Source organism: Trichosurus vulpecula, chromosome 7, assembly GCF_011100635.1.
Source record: "Trichosurus vulpecula isolate mTriVul1 chromosome 7, mTriVul1.pri, whole genome shotgun sequence".
In the NCBI taxonomy this organism is placed as follows: Eukaryota; Metazoa; Chordata; class Mammalia; order Diprotodontia; family Phalangeridae; genus Trichosurus; species Trichosurus vulpecula.
Genome location: NC_050579.1, coordinates 214599761 through 214618910, shown reverse-complemented (window position 1 = coordinate 214618910; position 19150 = coordinate 214599761).

Sequence of the window (19150 nt, the reverse complement as noted above, 5' to 3'; positions counted from 1 at the left end):
TACAGAATATTTTTTTTCAGATTACTCAAGGTATATCATAAACAATATTACATTTATATATCTTAGAGCAATAACATAAATTACAGAAGGTGTTTTGGAGGTAGTAGAACCATTTTGCATCAACCTGATGTAAACAAGCTATTTCAATTAGACTATTCACTTGGGGATGTTTTATGGTGTGTTCTGTTTAGGGCTGAATGCAATGTCAGGAGGTTTGGCATTCAAATACTGCCTCTTAACCTTATTGTCTCTTAGCCTTAGACAAATCCCCCACTCTATTTATCAACTTTCTCATAAGTTACAATCTTCACCCCTGCACTAGTGAAATCACAGATCCTTGATATATTCTTTTCAGCATAAACTATCTTCCTAATTCTTCTAGAGAATTTAATATTGATTCCTATACTTTAGTCTCTTATTAGACTCTAAACTACTTGAAGGTATGTCCATGACAACCTAGACCATCTATATCTACAGAGAGAAACAATCACTACTGTGTTATACATAGTAGTTGTTGATATCAAGCTAATCAGATTTGAAGTTGACATGAAGGTGAGAGGAAGAGCTAATACTGATATATCAGTTAACAGATTTGGTTTCTCTGTGTGTGTGTGTGTGTGTGTGTGTGTGTGTGTGTGTGTGTAATGTATGTCTGTGTATTTGTTGTTGTTGTTGTTGTTGAGCACTTCAGTTGTGTCTGACTCATTTTGACCACATGGACTGCAGCACACTAATACCATCCATGGGGGTATCCACTGTCACCTAGCTGCTTCCATATACATATAGACATAGACATATATACATATACATAAATGAAATAAACCAAATCTAAGAACAAATTTAAGGAAGGTAAATGTAATGTAATGTTTGATTAGAATAGCAATTGTGTAACTACAGGATGGTCAAAATTTTACTGGAAAATAAGTTAATCCGAAAGGAGTGAAATTCCCCAGAAGAACGCATTTTCCCTTCACTCTCCTACTTGTCTTATCTTCCTTTTCCTTTTCTTCTCTTCTTCTTCTAGTTCTTCTTTCTCACCTTGTTCTCTTCATCCTCTTCTTTCTCCAATTCAGCCCCCTACCATGTTCACCATGAACACTTAGCCAGCAGATACATTAACTGTTAGTGAAAGCTTTCACTAAATGTGTAATAAATTCAATAGCTTCAAAAAAAGCTTTAATAGCTTCCTAAAAACTTGAGATATATTCTCCAACTAATACACAGTGTATCTCTAACATATAAACTTAAACTAACACAGGGAGTCCATTTGTGTTGCTCAATTCTCTGTACATTTTTTTAACTTTTCTCCAAGGTGTATCTAATTCTGTTTTCCAAGATCATGTCATTCCTGGAACCTGCTTTGTTTCTTCAGTGACAAAGTCCCTCTATCCATGTCTTTTTAGAGTGTATATCTTTGCTTCCTACAGGATAGTCTCTGACTACTTAGATAATTCCCATTAATATTGCATAAGTGATTGAGGATATGAAGAGAGACAACCTATTTTTTAATGAACACATATTCCATCTCAAAAGTACAATGAGAAATTATAGACTCAATGGTTTTAGAAAAACATGGATAGACTTGGAGGAAATAATGAAGAGTGAAATGGGCAGAACCAACAGAGTGCTGTATACAGAGACAATATTTTTTTAAATACAACTTGGAGCAAGTAAGTCACTTTGACTATTATAAATACCCAAATCATGAAAAATGAGTCAACAACTTGCTAAAGGAGACACAAAACTGCTGAAGAAAATAACACCTTTAAAAATAGGATGACCCAAATGGCAAAAGATGTTCAAAAATCAATGAGGAGAAGTCCTTGAAAAGCAGAATTCGCTAAATGGAAAAGGAAGTTCTAAAGCTCACAGAAGAAAATAATTCCTTAAAGATTAGAATGGAGCAAATGGAAGCTAATGACTTTATGAGAAATCATGAAATTATAAAACAGAACTGAAAGAATGAAAAAAATAGAAGACAATGTGAAACATCTCATTGGAAAAATAACTGACCTGGAAAATAGATCTAGGAGAGAGAATTTAAAAATTACTCAATTACCTAAAAACCATGATCAGAAAAAGAGCCTAGACATCATCTTTTAAGAAATTATCAGAGAAAACTGCCCCGATATTCTAGAATCAGAGGATACAATAGAAATGGAAATAATCCACTGATCACCTCTGAAAGAGATCCCAAAATGAAAACTCCTAGGAATATTGTAGCCAAATTTCAGAGGTCCCCAGGTTAAGGAGAAAATATTACAAGTGGCCAGAAAGAAACAATTCAAGCATTGTGGAAACACAATCAGAATAACACAAGATTTAGCAGCTTCTTCACTAAGGGATTGGAGGGCTTGGAATATGATATTCCAGAGGTCAAAGGAGATAGGATCAAAACCAAGAATCACCTACCCAGCGAAACTAAGTATAATATTTCAGGGAAAAATGGAATTTCAGTGAAATAGAGGACTTCCAAGCATTCTTGTTGAAAAGACCAAAGTTGAAGAGAAAATTTGACTTTAAAGTACAAGAATCAAGAGAAGAATGAAAAGGTAAACATGAAAGAGAAGCTATAAGGGGCCTATTGAAGTTAAACTATTTACATTGCGTGGAAAGATAGTATTTGTAACTCAAGAGACCTTTCCAGTATTAGGGTAATTGGAGTGAATACATATATATATGCATATATGGATATACACATATATATGTGTGTGTGGATGCATATGTATGTATATGTGTATGTGTGCGCATGTATTTATTTATGTGTATATATATATATGTATATATATTTGTGCCTGTGTGTACCTATAAGGGTGTGTGTATATTTGCGTCTGTATGTAGACACAGGGTGAGCTGAATATGAAGAGATAATACCTGAAAAATAAAATTAAATAGTGATAAGAATATACTGGGAGAAAGGGAAAGGGATATGTAATAAATCATCTAACATAAAAGAGTCAAGAAAGAGCTTTTACAGTGGAGGGGGAAAGAGTGGGGGAGATGAATGGTAATAAGTGAGTTTTACTCTCATTGGATTTGGCTTAAGGATGCAATAACATACATACTCAGTTGGGGGTATGGAAATCTATGTTGCCCTACAGGAAAGCAGTGGGGAAGGGGATAAGAGAGGTGAGATAATAGAAAGGATGGCAGATTGGGGGAAGGGGCAAGTAGAAGCAAACACTTTTGTTGAGGGGCAGGTCAATGGAGAGAATAGAATAAATGGAGGGCAGGAAAAGATAGAAGGTAATATAGTTAGTCTTTCATAACATAACTGTTATGAAAGTATTTTGCTTGACTACACATGTATAACCTAGATCAAATTGCTTGCTTTCTCAGTGAAGATGGTTGGGCAGGGACTAAGGGAGAGACTGTGGAACTCAAGGCTTTAAAAATGAATGTTAAAAATTGTTTTTACATGCAATTGGGAAATAAGATATACAGGCAATGGGATATAGAAATATATCTTGCCCTACAGGAAAATAGAAGGGAAGGGGATAAGAGCAGGGGGTGGGGGTAATAGAAAGGAGGGTAGATTGAAGGAAGGAGTAATCAAAGTGCATGCTGTCCTGTGGTGGGGGGAAGGGAGAGATAGGGAGAAAGTTTGGAATTCAGAATCTTGTGAATGTTGAAAACTGAAAATAAATAAATTTATATTAGAAAAAGAAAAAAACAACATATCTGTAGAATAGATCAAGAAGAGAAAATATAAAAATAATTGGCCTCACTGAAAGCTATGATCAGAAAAAGAATCTTGATACAATAATACAAGAAATAATTAAAGAAAATTGTCCTAAAGCATTAGAACAAGGGGAGGGAATAGAAATAGAAAAAAAAATCCGTCAATCACCACTTAAAAGAGATCCTGTGAGGAAAACTCATGGGAATATTATAGTCAAATCCTGAAATCCCCAGTTCACGGATAAAACATTAAAAGCAACAAGAAGAAAACAAATTAAATATGATGGTACCACAATTAGAATCACACAAGACCTAGCAGTGTAGACATTAAAGGATCACAGGTCTTGGAACACTGTATATTGAAGAGGAAAAGAACTGGGGCTTGGGCTGAAAATACCATACTCAGCAAAGTTAAGCATAATCCTGAATGAAAAAAAAGTGCATTTGATCAACTGTCAGACTTTCAAGACTTTGTTAAAAAAAAAAGAAACCTAGGGACAGCTAGGTGGCGCAGTGAGTAGAGCACTGGCCCTGGAGTCAGGAAGACCTGAGTTCGAATTCGGCCTCAGACACTTGACATATGTACTAGCTGTGTGACCTTGGGCAAGTCACTTAACCACAATTGCCCTGCCAAAAAACAAAACAATACAAAAAAAAAAGAAACCTGAACTTAATAGAAGGTTTGACATACAAGAGCCAAGAGAAACATAAGGTACATACCAAAGACTGATTACAAGGGATTCAATAAGGACAGATCATTTACATTTTATATATGTAAAATACAAAATGTATATCTATGATTCTTATTAATAATTGGGTAGCTCATAAGAAAGATTGGGTGTAAAACTGAGTATGATATGAATTTATAAAGTAAAACCATTTAGGAACACCTAAAAAGGGTAATTATTTTGTACAAATGAGGTGTAAGAGGAAGAGTCACTACAGAGGAATTAGATGGGGGAGGAGGGCTACTTTCATTGGGAATGGGTTTAAGAGGGAACAATACATATATATTTAGAGGAGTATAAAAGTCTTCTAAATTCAGAAGAAATAAAATAGCAGGGGAATAGGGAGGGGGGAGAGGACAAGGGAGGGATCTTTAGAGGGGAGGGTGAGGAAATCAGTAAAAGGAGGGGCATAGATTGGTGTTTTGATCAATGGGAAAGGGAGGATAAGAGGGGGATTTCTAGAGGGGAGGGTGAGGGAATAGATGATAGGGGGCTATAGAAGGATGTTTAGATTTATGAGAACGGGAGGATAGGGGAGGGATCCTTGGAAGGGGTAGTCAAGTAAGAGGAGGACAAGATAGTGCATAGAAGTAATGTAGTGGACGTTGGAGGGATAGGAAACAAGAGATATGCACAAACATAAAAAACAAAGTTTAGGAGTAGAATTTGATTGGGAAAGCATATGTCTATATATGTTTGTATATATTTATATGTGTATGTATATAGCTATAGGTATGGAGGGATATGTCTGTACTTAATTGTAGCCTTCTTGAGAAGAGGAGGGGAAAAAAGAACAAAGTAAAAAAGTACACAGAAGAAAACAAAAGAAAACTTACAAGGAAGCAAAAAAAAAAAAGATGGACAGCTCTCAATCCAATATGTAGTATTTATCATACAGGCTTTCTTGAAATGAATATTTATTGTACATATTTTGAATCCTCTGTTATGTTCTATTATGGACATGATATGCTTTTTCCCCTTTATTATTTTGTATTTAAGTTATAATATTTAAATTTATTATGTGTTTTTGATTTATTTTCTCTATTCTGTAGTTGTGCTCTGGTGATTGAGTCTAAAATAAAATTTAAAAAAATATGAAGGCTTTGATGTCTAGCTCTTTTATTTAGTAGCTATCTAGCCTTAGTCTAGCAACTGACCTTATTTCCTCTGAATGTAAATATGTCTTGCTACCTGTATAACCTCAGAGAAGACATTTGCTCTCTTCAGGTCCTATGTTCATCTATAAATTGAGGGAGTGATCTTGATAATATATAAAATCTCATCCAACTCTAAATCCATGAGTACAAAAGGGATACAATAAATATAACTTCAAACTTAATTGAGAGGAAAGAGTTTATTGTGAACTATATATGGCATGTTAAAATTGCTGTATTTACTGTTTATTTTTAATTGATATTTCTCATTAGCTCTAATAAGTGACCTGAAATGTCACCATTACTAATGAATATCTTTGTCCTCTTTAGGAATGCTTAAAGATGATCTTCTGTGATGCTTCTCATATCATTCTTGTCTCAAATAAACACCTGATGCTAGAGATAAAGACTGACATGTACAAGTTGGCGAATTCAACATTGATCTTTAGTTTGAAAAAGATTATTGAGCAAATTCATCAGGGAACAGTTTTTGAGTTTTTAGAAAGGGAAGGGATGAAGATGGCAGCTGGAAAGCAGTGAGCTCCCTGCTGTGTCCTTCCAAAAACCTAGAAAAAAATGGCTCTGAGCCAATTCTAGAACTGCAGAACCCACAAAACAGCAGAGGGAAGCAGGGCTCCAGCCCAGGACAACCTGGATGGTCTCTATCCCACACGGAGCTGGGAGCTGGGAAATGGGAGCTGGGAGCTGGGAGCTGGGAGCGGAGCAGAACTGAGCCCAGCATGAGCTGCTCAGACCAAGCAGACCAGGAGCCGGGCAAAGCGGGCCCTACTGCCCTGAATCAGTGACCTGCCAGTGAGTTACCAGACTTCGCAACCCACAAACACCAAAGACAACAGAGAAGGTTAGTGGGAAAAGCTGCCTGAGTAGAAGGAGTTCACACTTCGGTCACTGCCCCGGGGCAGTGGAGGTGGGGCAACTACAGCTGCTGTTGCTTCTGGCTCCAGGCCCACCTGGTGGGAGGAATTAAGTGGCAGATCAGAGCAGGAGTGCACAGCCTGCTGAAGGTCTAAGCCCAGTACGGGTTGGGGGTTCTTGGGGAAGGAGGAGTGCTGCTGTGGCAGAGCTGACGCATCCCCCCCAAACGTGGAACATAGAACTCTGTAGTCTACAGCAGTCATACCCCCCTGAAAAACTCAAGAATCGAGTAAGCTGGTTGGGAATATGGCCAGGCAGCGAAAACACACCCAGATTCAGTCTCAGACTTTGGATTCTTTCTTTGGTGACCAAGGAGACCAAAACATACAGCCTAAAGAAGTCAACAAAGTGCAAGAGCCTACACCAAAAGCCTCCAAGAAAAACATGAAGTTGTCCCAGGCCATGGGAGAGCTCAAAAAGGATTTGGAAAAGCAAGTTAGAGAAGTAGAGGAAAAATTGGGAAGAGAAATGAAAAGGATGCGAGAAAACCATGAAAAACAAGTCAATGACTTGCTAAAGGAGACCCAAAAAAAATACTGAAAAATACACTCAAGAAAACAACACCTTAAAAAATAGACTAACTCAACTGGCAAAAGAGCTCCAAAAAGCCAATGAGGAGAAGAATGCCTTGAAAGGCAGAATTAGCCAAATGGAAAAGGAGGTCCAAAGACCACTGAAGAAAATACTACCTTAAAAATTAAACTGGAGCAAGTGGAAGCTAGTGACTTGATGAGAAATCAAGATATTATAAAACAGAACCAAAGGAATGAAAAAATGGAAGACAATGTGAAATATCTCATTGGAAAAACCACTGACCTGGAAAATAGATCCAGCAGAGATAATTTAAAAATTTTTGGACTACCTGAAAGCCATGATCGAAAAAAGAGCCTAGATATCATCTTTCAAGAAATTATCAAAGATAACTGCCTTGATATTCTAGAGCCACAGGGCAAAATAGAAATTGAAAGAATCTATCGATCGCCTCCTCAAATAGATCCCAAAAAGAAATCTCTTAGGAATATTGTCGCCAAATTCCAGAGCTCCCAGATCAAGGAGAAAATACTGCGAACAGCCAGAAAGAAACAATTTGAGTATTGTGGAAACACAATCAGAATAATCCAAGATTTGGCAGCTTCTACATTAAGAGATCGAAGGGCTTGGAATACGATATTCCGGAGGTCAATGGAGCTAAGGTTAAAACCTCGAATCACCTACCCAGCAAAACTGAGTATCATGCTCCAAGGCAAAATATGGATTTTCAATAAAATAGAGGACTTTCAAGCTTTCTCAATGAAAAGACCAGAGCTGAATAGAAAATTTGACTTTCAAACCCAAGAATCAAGTGAAGCATGAAAAGGTAAACAAGAAAGAGAAATCATAAGGGACTTACTAAAGTTGAACTGTTTTGTTTACATTCCTACATGGAAAGATGATGTGTATGATTCATGAGACCTCAGTATCATAGTAGCTGAAAGGAATATGCATATATATATATATATATATATATATATATATATAAGTGAATGTGCAAGTATGTATATATGTATGTGTGTATATATATATATATATATATATATACGTATAGATAGATAAAGAGAGAGACAGAGGACACAGGGTGAGTTGAAGATGAAGGGAAGATATCTAAAAGAAATAAAATCAAATTAAGGGATGAGAGAGCAATATATTGAGAGAGGGAGATAGGGAGAGATAGAATGGGGTGGATTATCTCGCATAAAGGTGGCAAGAGGAAGCAGTTCTGTGGGAGGAGGGGAGAGGGCAGGTGAGGGGGGAATGAGTGAATATTGCTCTCATCAGATTTGGCCTGAGGAGGGAATACCATACATACTCAATAGGGTATCTTACCCCACAGGAAAGAAGAGGGAAGAACATTAAAAAAGGGGGGGGGATGATGGAGGGGAGGGCAGTTGGGGGTGGAGGTAATCAAAAACAAACACTTTGGAAAGGGGACAGGGTCAAGGGAGAAAATTCAATAAAGGGGGATGGGTTGGGAAGGAGCAAAATATAGTTAGTCTTTCACAACATGAGTATTGTGGAAGGGTCATACATAATGATACACATGTGGCCTATGTTGAATTGCTTGACGTCATAGGGAGAGTGGGTGGGAAGGGAAGAGGGGAGAGAATTATGAACTCAAAGTTTTAAAAACAGATGTTCAAAACCAAAAAACAAAAGTTTTTGCATGCAACTAAAAATTAAGATACACAGGTAATGGGGCGTAGAAATTTATCTTGTCCTACAAGAAAGGAAGGGAAAAGGGGATGGGAGGGGAGTGGGGTGACAGAAGGGAGGGCTGACTGGGGAACAGGGCAACCAGAATATACATCATCTTGGAATGGGGGGGAGGGTAGAAATGGGGAGAAAATTTGTAATTCAAACTCTTGTGAAAATCAATGCTGAAAACTAAATATGTTAAATAAATAAATTAAAAGGGATATTTGCAACCATCAAGTAGACATTTATTGAGAATAAATCGTACCCCCCGGCACCTAAAAAAAGATTAGGCTTTTCTTCCACCTCTAACTCCAGTATTAAAACTATTGGCAGAGGTAGCAAATCCTTTTAATGACCATTTTAAAGACCATTTTATTTTTCCCAATTACATGTAAAATACTTTTGACCTTGATCTTTTTTTTAATTTTAACCTCCAAATTCTCTTCCTCCTTCACCCATACACTCTCACTGAGAAGGCAAGCAATTTGGTATAGATTATATGTGTACGGTCATGCAAAACACATTTCCATATCACTCATATTTTGAAAGAAAACATAAACCAAAGAAAAAACAAGAAAAATAAAGTTAAAGAGGATGTTTTGATATGCATTCAGACTCCAACAGTTCTTTCTATGGAGATACAGTATTTTTCATTATAAGTCCTTTAGAATCATCTCGGATGATTGTATTGGGGAGAACAGCTAAGTCATCCACAATTGCTCATTGTGTAATATTGCTGTTACTGTCTACACTGTTCTGGTTCTACTAATCTCATTTTACATAAGTTCACATAAGACTTTCCAGGCATTTCTGAGAGCATTCTTTTCGTCATTTCTTATACTACAATAATATTCCATCACTATCATATACCACGACTTGTTCATCCATTCCCCAATTGATGGGCATACCCTCAATTTCCATTTTTTTTGTCAATATGAAAAAGAGCTACAATGATTATTTTTTTATTCCCAGGTACTTTTCATTTTTTTATCTCTTTGGGATACAGACCTAGTAGTGCTATTGATGTGTCAAAGGGTATGCATGGCTTCTATCCTTTTTGGCATACCTCCAAATTACTCTCCAGAATGGTTGAATCAGTTCACAACTTTACTAACAATGCATTATTGTCTCAATTTTCCTTCATCCCCTCCAACATTTGTCATTTGTCTTTTCTGTCATATTAGACAATGTGATAGGTGTGTTACTTTGAGCTGTTTTAATTTGTGTTTCTCTAAACAATAGTGATTTAGAGCAGTGCTTCCTAAATTGTGGGTCATGACCCCATATTGGATCAAGTAACTTAAAGTGGCAGTTGTGAAAAAATTTGGCAATAGTAAAAGGTTTCTGAAAATGTAATGACCAAAAATTAACTCAAAATCAAAGGTTTAATGAATCCAAGTTATGTCTGGCTTCCCTTCCCTATGTTGTATTATGGGACTTCAATGCAGCTTTGGTGTTGAACATATATGTGCACTTTGCACTGCGCATGCTGTTGTACCAGAAAACAATAATGAATGCTGCCAGAAACACCTTGTATGTTATGAATTGCAGTGTTTGTATTATACATGCAAAGTTTTCTGCTCTTACAGAAATATAATAGTTTAACTACAAAAATAAAGAGTTTTGATATTTTCCTACCATCATTCCTCAGAATGCAATTATCAAATTAGTATATCTTTGCATTGTATTCTGTTAGACTGTTTGATTTTTAAAATTGCTGTTATCTCCTTCTGTTACAGAAATATAAGTATTTAATTGCTGCAAGTAAAGACAAAACCCCTTTAATATTATTTCTCCACCATCACTGCTGTATGTGTATCTAAGCGAGAACATCAATTTAAAAAAATAAGCACAAACAAATGTAATTTCATACAGTAAAGCTAGTATTTTTTGAGAAATTATAAGCAAAATTTATTTATATTTTAAGATGAAATATTTTTCAGTTATGGATAAGTGGTTAATTTTAGACAGAAGAGGTAAAAATACTGATAATACTGATAATAATGTGACAGTTGTTGATACCAATTTAGTACACCTAAATTGACAAGAAAAAGAAAATATGTCGAATCATTTTTGCATTATGGATTTACTTCTAATAATGATGATAGTGTAGAAAAAAATAACTCTCTGCTTAATTTGTAATGAAGTTTTGGCTGTGGAGAGCATGAAACCAGCCAAACTAAAATGACATCTTAATACCAAGCATACAGTGTACTGCAATAAACCAAAGGAATATTTTTTAATGAGTTTTAAAACCTTCAAAAAAAACCCCAATGTTTTCAGAAATTTGTTACTGTCAACAAAAAGCATTTATTTGCATCTTATGAAACTTCTTACTTAATTGCAAAAAAACCCCTACATGATAGGAGATCTTGTATTACCTGCTGCTATTAAATTTTAAGAAATAGAAGTTTTTTAAGAAATAAGAAGTTCATGGGAAAAAGTATGGGGATAAAATTAATAAAATTCCTTTACTTAATGATACTGCTTCAAAAAGAATTTCTGAAATTAATAATGACCAATTCCAGTAGCTTATTACCAGGCTTAAGGGAAGTCCAAAGTTTGCAAGTCAGTGAGATGAAACAACTGATATTTCTAACATGGCACAGTTATTACTTTATGTAAGATAAGCCTATGAAGGAAGCATACATGGAAAATTATTGTTTTGTCAGCCTTCAGAAGGGCACACAAAAGGGGAATATACATATTATATATATAATATATATACACACATATATGTATATATACATATAGATAGATATATAGATAGATATATACACACACATATATACATATATATACACACACTTATATATACACATATACATATACATACACATGCACACACATATGCTTCTATATATCTTAAAGTCAGTTTATTTTTCACAAATTAAGTTTTACAGTGGAAAAATTACAGTGGAGTCTGCACTGATGCTGGAGCAATGATGGGTGAGAATATTGGATCTGTAGCAAAAGTTAAAAGTTGGTGGCCATGAATATAATAACTTTTACTCACTACATGATCCATCAGGAGGCACTCATAGCCAAAAAATATCACCAGAGTTAAATATTGTGCTCATGATACTATCAAAATCATGAACCTCATTAAAAGCTGTGGCCTTAACTGTCATGTGTTTTCAAACCAGCAGAAAGATATAGACTCTGCTTACAAAAGCTTATTACTGTACATGTAAGGTGGCTCTCAAGAAAAAAAAATTAGATTATTGAAATTGAAAGATGAGGTTATTATATTTTTGACTGAGAAGAAATTTCTTTTTGTTACTTTTTTCATAATGACTTATGACTTTCAAAACTGTAATTTGTCAGATATTTTCCAAAAACTCAATAATTTAAACATGTTGCTTCAAGGAAAAATTTGTAACATATTGATGTTAAAAGATAAAACTGTAAATTTTACTGAAAATGTTCACATATGGAAAAGTTGGAGGGAAAATGGTTCTTTAGAAGTGTTTATAGCTACATATAATTTTATAATTGAAAATAACTTCCCTAAAGATTTAATTGTAATAGTTATGATTGATCATCTAAAGTGCCTGAAGACACAGTTTCAGAAATACTTTCATTCAAAGTTTGATTCTAAAGAAACTAAGTCAGGTTCATATTGAAACAAAAAAGTGAGTTATCTGCCATTAAAATTTCAAGAATTTGCTGAGTTATCAAACAACAAAGGTTTAAAACTGGCATTTTCTTAAAGAATCATTAAATGAATTTTGGCTCGGGACAGACTTCCCAACAATTTCTGAAATGACTCTAAAAATACTTCTGCCATTTTGCACTACATACTTATGCAAAGTAGCATTCTCAGTATTGATGTCTATAAAATCAAAATATTGATCAACTCTGAAAAATGCTGAAGATGATATACATCCTGCAGTATCAAATATTCCACCAAGATTTAATTCTTTATGTAAAAATAAACAAGCACCTCCATTTCATTAGTATGCAGATCTGCTTTCATCTTTAATGAGTGGTAAAATTATATGTTTAACAAAACATTTTTTGGAAAATTTGATCTCCAAATACAAACCTCAAGAGAGACATAAAAAGGTAACCGGGGGAAAAACCCCACAAACTTCATTAACCAATAAGCTTAGGTTGTTTACATCTTTATGTGGGATTATATCATCTTATGTATGTTTTTTATGTATATATATATATATACATATACATATATAAGTCATTCTTGTGAATGGTACAACTATTGTGACAAATGAAAGGGATATACATAGGTTGTGATTGCCTGTATAAATTAACTGATGTAAAGATATAAAATATAAATAAGAGATATAAAGGGAGGGCTATGAGGGAAGTGGTAAGAAGGTTGTAGAAAAGGGTAAATTACACCAAAGGAAGTGGCAAAAAAACATATTATAGTAGAAGGAAAGAAGGGAGGGAGAAGAGCAGTATTTGAGCTTTACTGTCATCTGATCTAGTTCAAGAAGGGAATAACATACTCTGATAAGTTTAGAAATCTAACTTGTCCTACGGGAAGTGGGAGGGAAAGGGGGGAAAAAGGGAGGGGGGAGGGCAGAAAGAAGAGGAGAAGTAGCAAGTGGGTAACGGTTAGATAAGGGAGGGGAATAAAGAGGGAGGGTTAACTGAGGAAAGCGGCGGTCAAAAGCAAAACTTTGTTGTGGAGGAGAAGGGGAAAGGGAGGAATAAAAGCATAAACAGGGGGAATTAGGATGGAGAAAAAGACACAGATAGAAATCATAACCCTGAACGTGCAGGGGATGAACATTCTCACAAAACAGAAGCAGATAGCAGAATGGATTAAAAACCATAATCCTACAATATGCTGTTTACAAGAAACACATCTGAAACAGGGGGATACACATAGGGTTAAGGTAAAAGGCTGGAGTAAAATATATTGTGCCTCAGCTAAAGTAAAAAAAGCAGGTGTAGCAATCCTAATCTCAGACAAAGCAAAAGTAAAGATAGATCTAATTAGAAGAGATAAGGAAGGACATTATATCCTGCTAAAAGGCACCATAAACAATGAAGCAATATCATTGCTTAACATATATGCACCAAGTGGTAAGGCATACAAATTCTTAGAGGAGAGGTTAAGGGAGTTACAAGAAGAAATAGACAGCAAAACTATAATATTGGGAGACCTCAACCTCCCCCTTTCTGAACTTGATAAATCTAACCTCAAAATAAATAAGAAAAAAGTTAAGCAGGTAAACAGAATTTTAGAAAAGGCACATATGATAGACCTCTGGAGAAAACTGAATGGGGATAAAAAGGAATATACTTTCTTCTCAAAAGTACATGGCACATACTCAAAAATTGACCATGTACTTGGGCATAAAAACCTCACAATCCAGTGCAGAAAAGCAGAAGTAGTCAATGCATCCTTTTCAGATCATGATGCAATAAGAATCATTTTTAATAAAGCACCATGGAAAAATAAGCTAAAAACTAATTGGAAACTAAATAATTTAATTCTAAAGAGTGAGTGGGCCAAAGATCAAATCAGAGAAACAATCAATAATTTCATTCAAGAGAATGACAATAATGAAACAACATACCAAACTTATGGGATGCAGCAAAAGCTGTTCTTAGGGGAAGTTTTATATCTCTAAATGCCTACATGAATAAAATAGGGAAAGAGGAGATCAATGATATGGGCATACAGCTGAAAAAGCTAGAAAAAGAGCAAATTGAAAACCCCCAATTAAATACCAAATTAGAAATACTGAAAATCAAAGGAGAGATTAATAAAATTGAAAACCAAGAAAACTATTGAATTAATAAATAAAACAAAGAGCTGGTTTTATGAAAAAACCAATAAAATTGACAAACCTTTGGCCAATTTGATTAAAAAAAAGAAAGAAGAAAATCAAATTACCAGTATAAAAAATGAAAAGGGTGAGGTCACCTCTAATGAAGAGGAAATCAAAACAATAATTAGGAATTATTTTGCCCAGCTGTATGCCCATAAATTTGACAACCTTAGAGATATGGATGAATATCTACAAAAACATAAACTGCCCAGACTAACAGAGAAGGAAGTGAAATTTCTTAATGACCCCATATCAGAAAAAGAAATTGAGCAGGCCATCAACGAACTCCCTAGGAAAAAATCTCCAGGGCCAGATGGTTTTACATGTGAATTCTATCAAACATTTAAAGAACAACTAATTCCAATACTTTGCAGACTATTTGGGAAAATAGGGGAAGAAGGAGTCCTACCAAATTCTTTTTATGACACAAATATGGTACTAATACCTAAACCAGGTAGAGTTAAAACAGAGAAAGAAAATTATAGACCAATTTCTCTAATGAATATTGATGCAAAAATTTTAAATAAAATATTAGCAAAAAGATTGCAGCAACTCATTACGAGAATAATACACCATGACCAGGTAGGATTTATTCCAGGAATGCAAGGCTGGTTCAATATTAGGAAAACTATTAGCATAATTGATCATATCAACAACAAACTAGCAAAAACCATATGATCATCTCAATAGACGCAGAAAAAGCCTTTGACAAAGTACAACACCCATTCCTATTAAAAACACTAGAAAGCATAGGAATAAGGGGAACCTTCCTCAAAATTATAAATAGCATCTACCTAAAACCATCAACAAGCATTATTTGTAATGGGGATAAACTAGATGCATTCCCAATAAGATCAGGGGTGAAACAAGGATGTCCATTATCACCCCTATTATTCAATTTGGTTCTAGAAACATTAGCTGTAGCAATAAGAGAAGAAAAAGAAATTGAAGGAATTAGAATAGGAAAAGAAGAAACTAAATTATCACTTTTTGCAGATGATATGATGATTTATCTAGAGAATCCTAGAGAATCAAGTAAAAAACTACTTGAAATAATAAACAACTTTAGCAAAGTTGCAGGATATAAAATAAACCCACATAAATCCTCAGCATTCCTATACATTACTGACAAAGCCCAACAGCAAGAGATAGAAAGAGAAATTCCATTCAAAGTTACTGAAGGCACTATAAAATATTTGGGAGTCTATTTGCCAAGACAAACCCAGGGCCTATATGAACATAACTATGAAACACTCTTCACGCGAATAAAATCAGATCTAAATAAATGGAGAAATATCAGTTGCTCATGGTTAGGCCGAGCTAATATAATAAAAATGACAATTCTACCTAAATTAATCTATCTATTCAGTGCCATACCAATCGAACTACCAAAATTTTTTTTTACTGAGCTGGACAAAATAATAACAAAATTCATTTGGAAAAACAAGAGGTCTAGAGTATCTAGGATATTAATGAAAAGACATGCTAGGGATGGTGGTTTAGCCACACCAGATATTAAACTGTACTACACACCAGCAGTCATCAAAACTGCCTGGTACTGGTTAAGAAACAGGGGTGTGGATCAGTGGTATAGGATAGGTACACAAGTAGGTGAAATCAACAAGTTTAGCAATCTACTCTTTGATAAACCCAAAGAAGCCAGTTTCTGGGCTAATAATTCACTATTTCACAAAAACTGTTGGGAAAATTGGAAAATGGTAGGGCAAAAACTGGGCATAGACCAATATCTTACACCATATACCAAAATAAAGTCAAAATGGGTTCATGATTTAGGAGTAAAAGTTGATACTCTAAGTAATTTGGGAAAGCAAGGAATAGTTTACTTATCAGATTTGTGGAAAAGTAAAGAATTCATGACCCAACAAGAGATAGAGAGCATTACAAAATGCAAAGTGGATAATTTTGATTATGTCAAATTGAAATGTTTTTGTACAAAAAAAGCCAATGCAACAAGAATTAGGAGGGAAGCAGAAAATTGGGAGAAAATCTTTGCAACTAGTATCTCTGATAAAGGCCTCATTTCTAAAATATACAGGGAGCTAAGCCAAATATATAGGGATACAAGCCATTCCCCAATTGAGAAATGGTCAAAGGATATGAACAGGCAGTTTTCAGAGGAAGAAATTAAAGCTATATACAGGCATATGGAAAAATGCTCTGGATCGCTGCTGATTAGAGAAATGCAAATCAAAACAACTCTTAGATACCACATCTCTCCTGTCAGATTGGCTAAAATAACAAATCAGGAGAATGATAAATGCTGGAAAGGATGTGGGGAAATTGGAACATTGTTGCATTGCTGGTGGAGTTGCGAGCTGATCCAGCCATTTTGGAGGGCGGTGTGGAACTATGCCCAAAGGGCTATAGAAATGTTCATACCCTTTGACCCAGTAATACCACTTCTAGGGTTGTATCCCAAAGAAATCACGCAAGCGGGAAAAGGTCCCATATGTACAAGAATATTTATAGCAGCTCTCTTTGTGGTAGCCAAGAATTGGAAAGCAAAGGGATGCCCATCAATTGGGGAATGGCTGAACAAGCTGTGGTATATGAAGGTGATGGAATACTATTGTGCCATAAGAAATGGGGATGATGCAGACTTCATAACAACCTGGAAAAACCTACACGACATAATGCTGAGTGAGCGGAGCAGAGCCAGGAGAACGTTGTGCACAGCCACAGATATGTGGATTCCGTGAGGACCAACCCTGACATACTGCGCTTCTCTCAGCAACCTAAAGGGGCAAGGACAACTCCAGGGGACTCACGATGGAGAATGCTATCTTCATTCAGAGAAAGAACTGCGAAGTTTGAATACAGACTGAGGCACACTACTACATGCTCGCCTTTTCTGCTTCTCTTTTGTTTTTGGTTTTGGGGTTTTTTTTTTTTGTTTTTTTTTTTTTGGTTCTGTTTCTTCTTTCTCATGATTCATTCCATTGGTCAAAATTCTTCTCCACGACTTGACTAGAGCATAAATTAATTCAATGCGAAGTTATACATGACTGTTATATGAGACTTCATGCCATCTTGGGGAGGGAGGGGGGAGGGAGGGGAGAAAAACTGGAACTCAAAACTATGTAGAACCGTGTGTGGTAAACTAAAAATAAATAAAAAAAAAAAATAAAAAAAAAATAAATTTCTTTATGATTTATTGTCAGTAAATGTTCGATTTGTATCTCTATTTTACATTACATGCCTCAGGTCATGTAAAACTTTCTCGAGATAAAAGGGGTTGCGAATGGAAAGTTTAAGAAGCCCTGATTTAGAGCATTTGTTTTTTTATTTGACTATAGATAGCTTTGATTACTTCATCTGAAGAACTTTCCGTTCATATAATTTGACCATTTAGCAATTGCAGAACGGCTCTTATTTTAAATCAATTTGACCTAGCTCTCTATATATTTGAGTAATGAGGCTTTTTATCAGAGAAACTTGTAAAAATTGTTTCTTTTACTGTGTATTGCTATTACTGCGTATTCCCCTCCATCCTATTATCCTCCCACATTTTTATCTTACTCTTTTTCTTCTTTCACCCTATCCATCTTCAAAAGCATTCTGCTTTTTAAGGCATTCTTCTCCTCATCGGCTTTTTGTACCTCTTTTAGCATTTGGCCTAGTCTGTTGTTTTTTTTGTATGTTTGTTCTGTTTTGTTTTTTAATTTTTGACTCAAGAGCCAGAGTACAAACATAGAATAAAGAAACAAAAATGCTGTGCATTTTTTAATTTGTTCTTTTTTATCCTTCCCCCCACCTCCACCCCCAAAGGCTACAATAAAGTTTAGATATGTTTCTCTGTAGCTATAGATATATACCATATTCATATACATATATACATACATATGTGGACATAGACTTTCCCAAATATATTCTACTCCTCACCTTTGTTTTTAATGTTTGTGCATATCTCTTGATTCCTATCCCTCCTGCTTCCTCTGCTTTACTTCTATGCACTACCTTGCCCTCCTATTACTTGCCTACCCCCCTTCAAGGATCCCTCCCCTGTCCTCACATTACCACAAATCTAAACATCCTTCTATAGCCCCCTATAATCTATCCCTCTAAAAATCCCTGCCTTGTCCTCTTCACCTCCCTATTCCCCTACTGTTTTATTTCTTCTGAATTTAGAAGACTTTTCTACTCTTCTAATTATATATGTATTGTTCCCTCTTAAACCCATTCCCAATGAAACTAGGTTACCACAACTACTGGCCATCCTGCCCCATCTAATTCCTCTGTATTAACTCTTCCTCTTGTACCTCATTTGTGTAAAATTACTCTTGGGGCCTGAAGTTAAGGCAGCAGATGCCGAAGCACAGTCCAAATCTGCTGGGAGCTCTTCAAGGTGCCTCTCCTGCCCCAATGCAACTGACTATGAAGGCACTTCGGGGCCAGGAATGCAGGCTCCAGACTAGCTTTGGGTTTCAGATTATAGCATTGGGTCAAATTCCAAGATCAACCTGGTGATCAAGCTTCCTGACTAGGGAACTGCTAGACAACTTCCCTCAGGCCCAGCCTCGGCCACTCCCCATGTGGTTGCTTGTCTCTCAGATGTTGGCCTGACACTTCAGCACAGCATAGGAGAGTC